The sequence below is a fragment of the Pseudorca crassidens genome, chromosome 11 (genome assembly GCF_039906515.1).
Source record: "Pseudorca crassidens isolate mPseCra1 chromosome 11, mPseCra1.hap1, whole genome shotgun sequence".
NCBI lineage: Eukaryota > Metazoa > Chordata > Mammalia > Artiodactyla > Delphinidae > Pseudorca > Pseudorca crassidens.
The window spans coordinates 72,435,032-72,451,117 of NC_090306.1; positions in this window are offsets into that span (position 1 = coordinate 72,435,032).

Below are 16,086 nucleotides of genomic sequence, written 5' to 3' on the forward strand. Positions count from 1 at the left end.
GGAATACAAATGCCTCAGGAAAAAAACAGAATTTCTAAAAGGAAAACCAAAACATTTCTAGGGCAACAGTTGATGCCAAGGAGAGACTTCACTACTTATTCAACGAACACTTATTGAGTGCTTGCTGTATGGAAATAGTGAAAGTAATAGTAAAAAAAAATAATAATAATTAACAAAAAGACATTATAATTCATAGTCCCTTCTCCAGAGGAGCTTATTTTGTAGCAAAAATTTCCAATTTGACATTTTGAAATTATGGGTTCACTGAGAAATTCTAACTCCCAAATTCTGATATAGATTCTTATTTGTGATAAGCCCGAGCCCTGACCTTTGTAAGTTTTACTTACTTGGCCATTTTTATAATTGATCTTAATGCAGGTTTTCTTATTTTGCAGATCCCTCCCAAGTCATTTCTGACGATTAATTTTACTAACTGCTTACCCTAATCCTGTAAAGTGATTTGTGTCTACTTGTTCTGAGCTTGTTGTCAATCTAAGAGATTTTAATGAGCAACAGTGAATATATTCTCAGCAAAAGAAGTTCATTTTCTTTACCTAAATAAAATACCTTTGTTTCAGTGATAAAACTGCTAATATGCTTATCCATAATTTTTTTTAATTTCAAAAATTTATGTTGCATTTAATGAATGAAAAACATTGCAATTTTACTTCATGACATACTAAGAAGGCTTCAGATACAAACTTTGGTCATAATGTTAGAGAGGAAGAAATTTTCCTCTACCCTTGTAGGTCCTTCTGGCTAGTTTAAGAATTAAACGGACGTGAGGAAGATTAACAGGAGAAAAATCGAACACAGTTTAATAACATGTATACATGGGAGAGACCCAGGAAAACTGAGTAACTTACCAAAATGGCTGAAACCCTCACCTTAAATACTATCTTCAGCTAAAGACCAAAGAGGATTTTGGGGGTAGTGGTTTGAGACTTCAGAGGAGAGGAAGGCAGTTCACATGGAGATGGAAAAGCAAATATTGGGTAAACAAATGTTTGCTGGGCCCTGCAGAGACAGTGGGATATAGAGTGGGCTCTGACCCACCACACCTAGCCCGTATTATTTGCAGATATCTCTGGTGGTGATAGCTCTATTCCAGGAACAGGCCCTTTATATCTAAATTCATTGAGGCAGTTAAGGGGAAGGTAAAAAGAAAGACTTTCTGAGTCTTCCGTTTCTTAAAAATAATCAGCCTAAATTAATTCTCATGCCAAAAGGGACACATTTTGGCGTGGCAAATTTTGCTCCCCTACAATAGCAATTACAATAGTTTCTGCTTATTCCTATTTTAAAAAGGAAGCTTTTAATTGAAATACATACAGACAAGTGCACAGAACAAAAACATATGCTTATTTCTTTGGACTAACTAGCATAGTCATATACAATCATGGACTACATTATATATGTAAAGTGATATCACTTTTTAAAAAACTTAAAGGTTTTAAGTTTTGGATTCTTTCCCTTCATTTCCGTTCTTTGGAAGCAAATGTTAGAACAAAATAACCCAGTTTCCTTAAATTTGAGGTACACTTTTTTTGTTTAGAGAATTTAGAAGCACTCTTGGGTGATACATTATGAAGGAATGTAAGGCCTATACGTAGACATATTTGCATTGCTAAGGAGGAAAACTTCCAGTCGTTGTGAACATTCTTCTTTTGCAGGTTTTCCTCAGCTCTTTATAGAGGATAATCACCATGCCAAAATGTCGAGAAACTAATGGTAATCAGCAATGAGGATTTATCTTTTTGTACACTCCTTGGAAATAGATATCCTCTTTGAAAGCTAATCTTTTCATTAATTAACAGATTGTTTTACCTACTAGATGCAAGAATAATAACGAAAGAGTTATAGCATATTCAGTAAATATTTAGTCATACACACAATCAAATGTGTCAATTTATTTATCAATCTATGTATAAATACTTAACGTAGTTGACTTATTGAGGTATATGAGTTTTCAGGTACAAGTTCAAATGATTTAGACTACAAAGTTTGTTAGAACTTGGTATAGTATAGCCAAAAAACACTGACATTACAATCAAGAGACATGTTCTGATTTGTATTCTACCAGTAAAAGCTGTGTGATTTTGGCAGATTATTTTAGCTCCAAAGGCCTTGATTTCCCTATCTCTTCAAAGTCCACCCATTTCTAACATTCAGTGATTCCTTATGGCTGAGAGCCTATATAGAGATCAATTACCTGGTTTCAATAAATTCAGTGTTTTTAAATGATTACCTAACTGGCTTACTTAACTTTATCCACTCAGCGGAATAATTGAAAAAAATTCCATGGAATTTGATAAAATGCCCAAGATCAGCTAGGAAACTTCTAAGGAAGACCAGAAAACAAGGGCTTGGCATAGCCAATGTCAGAACTTAGTATGAATCTACAGTAAGTCAGATGGTATGGTACTGGTTCAAGGAGAGAAAGGAAAAAAATGACCAACAGATTTCTTAATAAAGATCCCAGAAAGATATCCACTTTGTTACTGTGTAATGTGTCATCTTAGCTAAGTTTGAACTCTGCTTCTTAGAGTTCCCATAGTTTTGCTTAGAATGACATTTTTGAAACTTTCATTCATTACACTAGCTCATTCATTACACTAGTTCAAGGGCCAATTCACAACTCCTACCAATAATTTTTTTCTAATCACCTTAACCAAAAGTGGATCGTACCTTCTCTGTACCTCTGTGACACTTCCTTACCTATTCTTTAAAAGAACAGATCTTCTGTAGAAAAATATCACAGTATTTAACCTTCAATTTAAGTAAAAAACTACAAAAATTTAATATTCCAAGGTTGCTGCTTGGTTGAACATTTTATTAACATGACATTTTAATATATAGAATAGGACTTCTCAAACTTTGCTCTTTTAAGATAGTAATAGGTGCTTTTAGAAAGAAAGAAAAAGAAGAAAGTAAATTTGGATACATTTAGCAAATGCTGTCAAATATTAACTACCTATTGGTTACTAACAGTGATAACTAGCTTACAAAGTTCTCTGAAAAACCTGGAAGTAAAGAATTCCTAAATTTGTTTAAGCCAGTCTTTTCTATACTTTTTGCCCACAGAACACTCTTTTCTTCCAAAATCCTTAAATTTCACTGCATTTAGAGTAGAAAATTCTTACGGTGCTTTCTGTCATTTTTCTTAAAATTTAGTTTAATTTTTTGAATAAATAATCCATATGTTTCAAATATCAGAATAATGCAGAAACATTACATTTAGATTTTTCTTTTACATCCTGTGCTTGTCCATTACTCTCATGATTAGCCATTTTTTAGATTCTTGTCTATGCTTCCAGTGCTGCTTTCATCAAACACAAGGCAATTAAAACACAGCAATATATTTTATTTATGCTTTTTTCTTAAAAAATAATACAGTATATTACACTGTTCTATACTTAATTTTTTTCACTTAAAAATATATCATGGGGGCTTCCCTGGTGGCGCAGTGGTTGAGAGTCTGCCTGCCGATGCAGGGGACACGGGTTCGTGCCCCTGTCTGGGAAGATCCCATGTGCCGCAGAGCGGTTGGGCCCGTGAGCCATGGCTGCTGAGCCTGTGTGTCTGGAAGCCTGTGGTCTGCAATGGGAAAGTCCACAACAGTGAGAGGCCTGAGTACCACAAAAAAAGAAAAAAATATATATATCATGGACTTCTTTCCACATTAGTATATAAAGGGCTTCTTTATTCTTCTTTACAGTTGTATAATATTCCATCGAGTGGACATGTAGTGGCTTATTTCATCAGTTCCCTAAATTTGGATAAATATATTGTTTTAAAACTTATGCTGTTACAAAAAATGCCACAATGAATAAACTTGTATGTGTGTGTGTGGCAGTATATCTATAGGATAAATTCCAAAGATTAGTAGGTCAAAGAGTGAATACATTTGTAATTATTAGAAATTACCAACTCACTCCTCATAGAAATTTCATTCTCCTCTCCCACAGTCTGTTTCACTGTAGCCTTGACAACAGAATGTGTTTTCAAACTTTGAATTTTGCTAAAGTTATACTTGGAAAATGATAATTTAATTTATATTTTCTATTACTATAATTGAGGTATGGAGCATTATTTAATATGTTTAAGGATCATTTGTATTAATTTTTCCAGGAAATATGAATTCACATCCTTAGTTTATTTTCTTTTTGAGATTTATTATTAATGAGAGTATTAATGAGATGAGCCCTTTGTGTGATATGAGTTCCAATTCTGCTTGCCATTTATCTCCTAATTTTGCTTCTGATAGCCTTGATATTTATGCCATTAAAAATGTTTAATCTTTTTTCTTTCTTTTTGTGGTTGTTTCTGAATTTTGGTTCTGGAGGATTGTGTTTTCCTAAATGATCACAAAATCTTCCATCCCACACACTCTTCTTACAATGTAACTGAATTAGTTTGCTAGGGCAGCTATAACAAAGTACCACAGGCTTTTTTAAACAACAGAAATTTATTGTCTCACAATTCTGGAGGCGAGAAGTACTAGATAAAGGTGTTGGTAGGATTGACCTCTTCTAAGGCCTTTCTTCTTGACTTGTAGATGGCTGTCTTCTTTGTCTTCATATAGTCTTTGATCTAATCTCTTCTTATAAGGAAACCATTTATACTGGTTTAGGGCACACACCAATGACCTCATTTAACCCTAATTGCCTCTTTAAAGGACATATCTCCAAATACAGTCATATTCTGAGGTAGTGGGGATTAGTGAATTTGTGGGGGAACACAGTTTAGCTCATGACGGTAACTGTGACGTTCTTACACCCAAGAAGTGGAATCTGTTTCCTCCCTTTAAATCTCGATGGGTCTTTTGACTGCCTCAATCAGTAGAGTATGGCAGAAGTGATACTAGGTGACTTCCAAGGCTAGGTGTTAAAAAAGACATAGATCCCACTTGAATCACTCTTTTTGGAACACTGGCTCTAGAGAAGACAGCCATTATGCTGTGAGGAAGCCCAAATTACCACACGTAGAAGCCGATGTTGAGGAACTGAGACCCCCAGACAACAGTTACCAACAACCTCACGCAAGAGAGTAAAGAAGCCTTTGGATGATCCCAGCATCCAGCCTCCAGGTCTTTGAGCCTTGGCTCTAGGCATCATAAGACCTCCTCTGCTCTACCCCATCAGAATTTCTCACCCTTACCTTACACCCATCTGAGGATTGCATCTCCTTTGGAACGTTTTCTGACATACAGTGTGTAGTATTGATCAACATTTAACTTCTTCCAGGTGATTACTCAGTTCTCCGAATGCTATGAGTTAAAAATTTATGTTTGCCCATGATTTAAGATGCAGGGTTTTTTTTTTGAATTTTATTTTATTTATTTTTTTATACAGCAGGTTCTTATTAGTTATCCATTTTATACATATTACTGTATATATGTCAATCCCAAACTCCAAATTCATCACATCCCCCCACCACCGCTTTCCTCCCTTGGTGTCCATACGTTTTTTTCTCTACATCTGTGTCTCAATTTCTGCCCCGCAAACCAGTTCATCTGTACCATTTTTCTAGGTTCCACATACATGTGTTAATATACGCTATTTGTTTTTCTCCTTCTGATTTACTTCACTTTGTATGACAGTCTCTAGATCCATCCACATCTCTACAAATGACCCAATTTCGTTCCTTTTTCTGGCTGAATAAAATTCCACTGTATATATGTACCACATCTTCTTTATCCATTGGTCTGTCAATGGGCATTTAGGTTGCTTCCATGACCTGGCTATTGTAAACAGAGCTGCAATGAACATTGGGGTGCATGTGTCTTTTTGAATTATGGTTTTCTCAGGATATATGCCCAGTAGTGGGATTGCTGCATCATATGGTAGTTCTATTTTTAGTTTTTTAAGGAACCTCCATACTGTTTTCCATAGTGGCTGTATCAATTTACATTCCTACCAGCAGTGCAAGACGGTTCCCTTTTCTCCACACCCTTTCCAGCATTTATTCTTTGTAGATTTTTTTTTTTTTTTTTTTTTTTTTGCAGTACACGGGCCTCTCACAGGTGTGGCCTCTCCCGTTGTGGAGCACAGGCTCCAGACGCGCAGGCTCAGCGGCCATGGCTCACAGGCCCAGCCGCTCCGCGGCATGTGGGATCTTCCCGGACCGGGGCATGAACCCATGTCCCCTGCGTCGGCAGGCAGACTCTCAACCACTGCGCCACCAGGGAAGCCCCTCTTTGTAGATTTTTTGATGATGGCCATTCTGACTGGTAAGAGGTGATACCTCATTGAAGTTTTGATTTGCATTTCTCTAATGATTAGTGATGTTGAGCAGCTTTTCATATGCTTCTTGGTCATCTGTATGTCTTCTTTGGAGAAATGTCTATTTAGGTCCTCTGCCCATTTTTTGACTGGGTTGTTTGTTTTTTTAATATTGAGCTCCATGAGCTGTTTATATATTTTGGAGATTAATCCTTTGTTCATTGATTCATTTACAAATATTTTCTCCCATTCTGAGGGTTGTCTTTTCGTCTTGTTTGTAGTTTCCTTTGCTTTGCAAAAGCTTTTAAGTTTCATTAGGTCCCATTTGTTTATTTTTGTTTTTATTTCCATTACTCTAGGAGGTGGATCAAAAAAGATCTTGCTGTGATTTATGTCAAAGAGTGTTCTTCCTATGTTTTCCTCTAAGAGACTTATTTTTTTTTAAAGACACCAATTGTACTTGAACACTTGTAACTTTTTTTAAATTTTTAAAAAATTTTTGGCTGTGTTGAGTCTTCATTTCTGTGTGAGGGCTTTTTCTAGCTGCGGCAAGCGGGGGCCACTCTTCATCGCGGTGCGCGGGCTTCTCACTATCGCGGCCTCTCTTGTTGCGGAGCACAGGCTCCAGACGCTCAGGCTCAGTAGTTGTGGCTCACGGGCCTAGTTGCTCCGCACCATGTGGGATATTCCCAGACCAGGGCTCAAACCCGTGTTCCCTGCATTAGCAGGCAGATTCTCAACCACTGTGCCACCAGGGAAGCCCCCTCTAAGAGTTTTAAAGTGTCCAGTCTTACATTTAGGTCTCTAATCCATTTTGAGTTTATTTTTGTGTATGGTGTTATGGAGTGTTCTAATTTCATTCTTATACATATAGCTGTCCAGTTTGCCCAGCACCACTTATTGAAGAGACTGTCTTTTCTCCACTGTATATCATTGCCTCCTTTGTCATATACTAGTTGACCATAGGTGCATGGGTTTATCTCTGGGCTTTCTATCCTGTTCCATTGATCAATAATTCTGTTTTTGTGCCAGTACCATATTGTCTTGATTACTGTAGGTTTGTAGTATAGTCTGAAGTCAGGGAGTCTGATTCCTCCAGATCTGTTTTTTTCCCTCAAGATAGCTTTGGCTATTTGGGGTCTTTTGTGTTTCCATACAAATTGTGAAATTTTTTTGTTCTAGTTCTGTAAAAAATGCCATTGGTAATTTGATAGGGATTGCATTGAATCTGTAGATTGCTTTGGGTAATATAATCATTTTCACAATATTAATTTTTCCAATCCAAGAACATGGTATATCTCTCCATCTTTAATATCTTTCATCAGTGTCTTATAGTTTTCTGCATACAGGTAGGTTTATTCCTAGGTATTTTATTCATTTTGTTGCAATGGTAAATGGGAGTGTTTTCTTAATTTCTCTTTCAGATTTTTCATCATTAGTGTGTAGGAAGGCAAGAGATTTCTGTGCATTAATTTTGTATCCTGCAACTTTACCAAATTCATTGTTTAGCTCTAGTAGTTTTCTGGTAACATCTTTAGGATTCTCTATGTAAAGTATCATGTCACCTGCTAACAGTGACAGTTTTACTTCTTTTCCAATTTGTATTCCTTTTATTTCTTTTTCTTCTCTGATTGCCATGGCCAGGACTTCGAAAACTATGTTGAATAATAGTGGTGAGAGTGGACATCCTTGTCTTGTTCCTGATCTTAGAGGAAATGCTTTCAGTTTTTCACCATTGAGAATGATGTTTGCTGTGGGTTTCTTGCATATGGCCTTTATTATGTTGATGTAAGTTCCCTCTGTGCCCACTTTCTGGAGAGTTTTTATCATAAATAGGTGTTGAATTTTTTCAAAAGTTTTTCTGCATCTATTGAAATGATCGTATGGTTTTTCTTCTTCAATTTGTAAATATGGTGTATCACATTGATTGATTTGCATATATTGAAGAATCCTTACATCCCTGGGATAAATCCCACGTGATCATGGTGTATGATCCTTTTAATGTGTTGTTGGATTCTGTTTGCTAGTATTTTGTTGAGGATTTTTGCATCTATATTCATCAGTGATATTGGTCTGTAATTTTCTTTTTTTGTAGTACTATTAATTTTCTGTTTGGATGATCTGTCCATTGGTGTAAGTGAGGTGTCAAAGTCCCCCACTATTATTGAGTTACTGTCAATTTCCTCTTTTATAGCTGTTAGCAGTTGCCTTATGTATTGAGGTGCTCCTATGTTGGGTGCATATATATTTATAATTGTTATAGCTTCTTCTTGGATTGATCCCTTGATCATTATGTAGTGTCCTTCCTTCTCTCTTATAATAGTCTTTATTTTAAAGTCTATTTTATCTGACATGAGTATTGCTACTCCAGCTTTCTTTTGATTTCCATTTGCATGGAATATCTTTTTCCATCCCCTCACTTTCAGTCTGTATGTGTCTCTAGGTTTAAAGTAGGTCTCTTGTAGACAGCATATATATGGGTTTTGTCTTTGTATCCATTCAGTGAGCCTGTGTCTTTTGGTTGGAGCATTTAATCCATTCACGTTTAAGGTAATTATCGATATGTATGTTCCTATGACCATTTTCTTAATTGTTATGGGTTTGGTTTTGTAGGTCCTTTTCTTCTCTTGTGTTTCCTGCCTAGAGAAGTCCTTTAGCATTTGTTGTAGAGCGGGTTTGGTGGTGCTGAATTCTCTTAGCTTTTGCTTCTCTGTAAAGCTTTCGATTTCTCCGTCAAATCTGAATGAGATCCTTGCTATGTAGAGTAATCTTAGTTGTAGGTTCTTCCCTTTCATCACTTTAAATATATCATGCCACTCTCTTCTGGCTTGTAGATTTTCTGCTGAGAAATCAGCTGTTAACCTTATGGGAGTTCCCTTGTATGTTATTTGTCACTTTTCCCTTGTTGCTTTCAATAATTTTTCTTTGCCTTTAATCTTTGTCAATTTGATTAGTATGTGTTTTGGCGTGTTTCTCCTTGGTTTATCCTGTGTGGGACTCTCTGCATTTCCTGGACTTGGGTGGCTACTTCCTTTCCCATGTTAGGGAAGTTTTCGACTGTAATCTCTTCCTCTTTCTCCTGTTGTATGTTTGTCACCTACTGCAGCCTGTCCTTTCTCTCTCTCTTCTCCTTCTGGGACCCCTATAATATGAATGGTGTTGTGTTTAATGTTGTCCCAGATGTCTCTTAGGCTGTCTTCATTTCTTTTCATTTTTTTTTTTTCCATGGCAGTGAATTCCACCATTCTGTCTTCCAGTCACTTATCCATTCTTCTGCCTCAGTTATTCTTCTACTGGTTCATTCTAGTGTATTTTTCATTTCATTTATTGTATTGTTCATCTCTGTTTGTTTGTTCTTTAATTCTTCTGGGTGTTTCTTCTTTAATTCTTCTAGGTCTTTGTTAAACATTTCTTGTGTCTTCTTGATCTTTGCCTCCATTCTTTTTCCAAGGTCCTGGATCATCTTCACTATCAGTGAATTCTTTTTCTGGAAGGTTGCCTATCTCCACTTCATTTAGTTGTTTTTCTGGAGTTTTATCTTGTTCCTTCATCTGGTACATAGCCCTCTGCCTTTTCATCTTGTCTATCTTTCTGTGAATGTGGTTTTTGTTCCACAGGCTGTAGGATTGTAGTTCTTCTTGCTTCTGCTGTCTGCCCTCTGGTGGATGAGGCTATCTAAGAGGCTTGTACAAGTTTCCTGTTGTGGGGGACTAGTGACGGGTAGAGCTGGGTGTTGCTCTGGTGGGCAGAGCTCAGTAAAACTTTAATCTGCTTGTCTGCTGATGGGTGGGGCTGGGTTCCCTCCCTGTTGGTTGTTTGGCCTGAGGCAACCCAACACTGGAAACTACCTGGCTCTTTGGTGGGGCTAATGGCGAACTCTGGGAGGGCTCATGCCAAGGAGTAATTCCCATAACTTCTGGTGCCAGTGTCCTTGTCCCCATGGTGAGCCACAGCCACCCCCCACCTGTGCAGGAGACCCTCCAACACTAGCAGGTAGGTCTGGTTCAGTCTCCTATGGGGTCACTGCTCCTCCCCCTGGGTCCCAATGCACACACAACTTTGTGTGTGCCCTCCAAGAATGGAGTCTCTGTTTCCCCCAGTCCTGTCGAAGTCCTGAAGTAAAATCCCACTAGCCTTCAAAGTCTGATTCTCTAGGAATTCCTCCTCCCGTTGCCAGACCCCCAGGTTGGGAAGCCTGATGTGGGGCTCAGAACCTTCACTCCAGTGGGTGGACTTCTGTGGTATAAGTGTTCTCCAATTTGTGAGTCACCCACCCAGCAGTTATGGGATTTGATTTCATTGTGATTGCACCCCTCCTACCATTTCATTGTGGCTTCTCCTTTTCTTTGGATGTGGGGTATCTTTTTTGGTGAGTTCCAGTGTCTTCCTGTTGATGATTATTCAGCAGTTAGTTGTGATTTTGATGCTCTCACAAGGGGGAGTGAGCACACATCCTTCTACTCCGCCATCTTGAACCAATCTCCACTAGATGCAGTTTTCATTATACAATAAATACAGTGTGTGAAGTAGGATCACTTTTCAACTTTCAATTCTGTTCTGTACTATTCATGCTATAATACCACACTATTTTAATTATCAAAGCTTTATATTATGTTTGCTATTTTACTCTCAGGTGGGGCTAGTCCCTCTAGTTATAGTAACGTAATCTTTAATCTCATGTCCACTGGACTGTCATTAAAAAAGGCTACACATGATCAATAACTGTGCCCTGAAAGTGCACTCAATGTCAAAAGAATCTTACATTTCTGAAAGCCATGGGTCTTGTTTGGGCTATCTCTGATGAGGATTGATATTTTAAAGATGATATTCATCTACCTCTCTTTCATCATCTGTAAATTTCCATTCATTAAGATGATTAACATATATCAAAGAATTTTCTTGTGGAGCAGGCCAAAGTTGCTATCTGCTTTCTGTTCAAGACAATGAGGTTGATGCCATATACATGCATATACGGTTTTTTTAGTATCTACTCTCCTTTTTGTTTCTGTAATTTAAGCCTTTATATCCGAAATTGTTTTGCTATTTTACTTCTGTTTTCTTCCTTCTACTGGTTTCCTCTTTCTCCTGTTATATGTTTGTCACCTACTGCAGCCTGTAAAACTATACTGAGTTCTCGTATTTCTCATCTTCCACTGAATCAGAAATTGCTACATTAAGGTGTTTTTGTTGTTGGTGTTCATGCTGTAATGTTGGGTTATAATTTCTAAATGCTTTGTGACAACTTTTTTTCCTAGTGAATTTTATTCTAGTGAGTTTTTCTCATATTTATTGTAGTTTTGTAACTTTAACTTTTTCTTGTAACATTATATTTTTTAAAATTTCCATAAAACATTTATATTTAAAAGAGATGGATTTACCTGGATAACTATGAGCAGATGATTTCTCTCTCTCTCTCTCTCTCTCTCTCTGTGTGTGTGTGTGTGTGTGTGTGTGTGTGTGTGTGTGTGTGTGTGTGTGTTGGTGGCAGGGGGGTGCAGTGGTGCTGCTGGGCTGGGAAGGCAAGAAAAGGGCCAGGATAGCTTCCAAATTTACAATCCTGGATCCTTGTTCCTCTAGGTATTGCAGGATTCTGTAACATTTAAAATGTATGGCCCCTGTATAATTTTTTCTTACTTCACTGGTTGTTTTGAAGAAAAAGTCAAGCACAGTTCTGCGTATATAATGAACATACAGAGTATGGAAATTCTCTTTTTAGCTTTTCTCTGACCTGATTTGACTGTTCTATAAAAGTTAGAAAATGGTTGGCTTCTATTTTTGCATACATTTAAACACAGAAAGCAAATAAATGTTGCAGTTTGAATAGCTAAAATCTTGCCTCAATAATTCTGTGTACTTTTCTTGGCATCAACCTCACTGTCTTGAACAGAAAGCAGATAGCAATTTTGGCCTGCTCCATAAGGAAATTCTTTGATATTTGTTAATCATCTTAATAAATGGAAATTTACAGATGCTGGAAGAGAGATGGAGGAGTATCATCTTAAAAATATCAATCCTCATCAGAGATAGTACCAACAAGACCCTTGGCTTTAAGTGATGAAAGATTCTTTTGACATTGAGTGCGCTTTCAGGGCACAGTTATTGATCATGTGCTGCCTTTTTTTTAATGACAGTTCAGCGGACAATATTAGTACAGTTATCATGAAATTAAAGATTACACATTTTTGACTAATGTATGAAATCAATAATCATTCAAATGTATCCCTTCAGTTAAAACCTATTTGTATACATTTAATAAATAAAAATGTTTTTTATATTTGATGTTTGAATGGTTTAGTTAAACCAACAAAAATAAAGATATAAATTAAAACTATGTAAATCTTGTAAATACATGCAAAAATAAAATCAGCATGTACACTGTAGTGGAAAAAGTTATTATTTATTCTTTATTGAAAATAGATATATAAATTTAAAAAATGTATCTAAGTTCATTCTAGTTCACATATATAACCATGTGAAATTATTTTATGTACCTGCATAATTCTTTATGGAGAATTGTGTCATCTTGACATATTAAGAAACAAGACATTTATTAATATACTGTAATAATCTATACATACTTTTAGGAAATATCTTTCAGTATACACTTTAGGAAACTTGGATAATTTATGAAATTGAACTTGGCAGCTCAAAAGAGAGAGAGAAAGCCAAAGTTTATGTTCTCTGGCTACTGTATTTCAGTAGCTTGCTTATGAAATAGCTATTTAAATAATTTTTTAGGGAGAAAAACTTAAAAAAATCTAAATTTATTGTCATTTGTTGGAAATTGAAATATTCATAAGTATTTATCAGCATAAGTGGATTTATTTTTGCCATTTGAAACCTAAGCTAAAAGCTTGGTGAAAATGAACTTCCTTTTCAAAGATTTACAATTCTTCATTTTTTTTTTTTTTTCTGTGGGAACAGAAATGCTGAAATATCATTTTCCCTTTAAGAGTACAGTATTTGTGTTTCAGAGCCAAACCAAACTAAAGCCATCTGGGAACTTGCCATTCCTCACCTTTCAACTTATTCACTGAGTGGAGATGATGACCCACAGCTCTCACTGTTTTGGCACTTAAGTTCACCTCAACAACTGTTGAATGAATGCCATTCATTTGCCCATGTGATTTTTATCTGTCTTTATTATTTTCAATTTGTTTTCTGTAAGTCTGTCTCCTGATCCAGCAATAAGTTCTTAACCATGTATAATTATTTTTTTATACATCTCAATTCTAAGTATAGTGCTAATCACGAAATATAGGTGAATAGTTATCTGTAAATTCCATAGAAAGTGATGACCTATAAGACAGAAGATTTCAGCTTCCAAGTCTGATAGAGAGCATTTTAAAACATTCTATTCTAAAATCCTTATTGCATATCACTGAAACTACACAGCATATTATTGCAAAGATCTCCTGTGTTCTTGCATTACATGCCTTCTCCAGTTTGCGCTTAGTCCAGACCTAGATACCCCAGAGATATGATCAGTGAGAAGGATAGTGGTTCTTCCTTCAGGGAGGTCCAGCCACTTAGAAATGATAGACTAAAAAAGTAGTCAAATACATAAAAGTTAAAAATTGTGATAAATGCTATTAAGGAATAAATTAGGTCCTGAGATAGAAAGTAACAGAAGACTTACTTTTGATTGGGTAGTCAGAGGATTCTTCTCTGAGGAGGAAATTTAAGGTGAGATGAAGTATAAGAGCCAGCCAAGTGAACAGATAGAGATACATTATGAATTGCAAAAATTTCAAAGACAGTATATGTCTTAAACAGTCCATTTGTATTTACTTCTACTAATAAAAAATATTTATTTATAACATTTTATTTACCACTTATTTTGTGCCAAGCACTGTTCTAAGGGCTTTATTTGAATGGTCTCATTTAAAATTCACAACCTATTGGGGATGTTATTAGTGGGATACTACTATAATTTTTTTTTATATAAATTATTTATTTTTTGGCTGCTTTGGGTCTTCGTTGCTGGGCGTGGGCCTTCTCTAGTTGTGGCAATCAGGGGCCACTCTTCCTTGCAGTGCATGGGCTTCTCACTGCTATGTCCTCTCGTTATGGAGCATAGGCTTTAGGTGAACAGGCTTCAGTAGTTGTGTCACGTGGGCTCAGTAGTTGTGGCTTGCAGGCTCTAGAGCACAGGCTCGATAGTTGTAGTGCATGGGCCTAGCTGCTCCGCAGTATGTGGGATCTTCCCGGACCAGGGCTCGAACCCGTGTCCCCTGCATTGGCAGGCGGATTCCTAACCACTGCGCCACCAGGGGAGTCCAATACTACTATAATTTTTATTTTACAATTTGAGAAAATTGTAGCCCAGAAAGGTTAAGTAACTTGCTCAAATTTATTTCAGTTAGATCCTTCATTATGGGGCACCAGTAATGAAAACTTTTTGATCATCAATTGTGCTAGAAAATAATCTATTTTTTTCCTTTATATAAATTTATTTTTTCTGCATATAACCTTAGTGATCTTAAAGTAAATTGCTCATAAACATTTGATTATCCTAATTTCATAAACACAATTAACATATTTACAATCACACATGATGAAAATCTTGGAATTGAAGTCATCTTTAACTCCACCCATTGCCTCTTCCTCCACATCCAATCAATAGTCAAGATGTATTGGTTCTACTTCCCTGTAGTCTTGTAACCTTAGTGTCTTCCTTTTTGTTCCTATCGTCTCCACTATAGTTACTTTATCATAATATTCTTTAAACCGCTCTAAAAACTTCCTAACTAATGTCCTACTCATTTGTCCCCAGTTTAATTCATCCTTAACACTGCTTCCAGATAAATCTTCATGAAGCACAGCCATAATCATGTGATTCACAATTTCAAAACTCTTCTAAAAACTCTGTCTTGCCTCGTGAATTACATCCTTATCTCTTGACTTTGACATTTAAGACCTTCCACAATGCAGTCTACCTGTTTTACAGCCAATAGAGAAAGCTTATGCCAGCTCCCAAGAGTGAATGTTAACTTTTTAGCAATTTTGTTAGCCAATTGTCAAACACAGCCATTAAAAAATTAAATTATATAGGGGTTTCCCTGGTGGCGCAGTGGTTGAGAGTCTGCCTGCCGATGCAGAAACGTGGGTTCGTGCCCTGGTCCGGGAGGATCCCACATGCCGCGGAGCGGCTGGGCCCGTGAGCCATGGCCGCTGAGCCTGCGCGTCAGGATCCTGTGCTCCACAACGGGAGAGGCCACAACAGTGAGAGGCCTGCGTACCGCAAAAAAAAAAAGAAAAAAAATTAAATTATATAAACACAATTAAAAGTCTTATTAAAAACAAAGGTAATAAATACTCAAAACTCATCACATCTTAATCATTTTACTATATTTTACCATTATGCTCTTGAGGTTATTTGCATGTATTGTATCTGCATGGTGGAAATACTCTATAATGAAATACTACCTTGCATCTCCTATTAACTGTGCGTGCAAGAATGTGAACTTGGTAGATTGAAATCACCATTGTGGGGACAGCAAAATATAGGCTGTGGACCAGCTGTCTGGTTTTGTATTAGAACTCAGCCATGCTTGTTCCTTTATGTATTGTCTATGACTGCTGTTGCACTGAAATGGAGACTAGTTTTGACAGAGATGGTTGGCTCCCAAGCCTAAAGTATTTACTCTCTGGACCTTTAAGAAAATCAGGGGTTGGCCATCGCAGCAGAAAGGCAGCTAAAGGTAATAGGGAAGAAAATAGGAGTGGCCCCACCTCCTAATACTATCACGTTGGGGATTAAAATCTCAACACATGATTTTTGGGGGGACATGAACCTTCAGACCACAGCATTCATCAATTTCTCTCTTCTTATCTGACTCCCAAGTTGAAGACCCAAGAT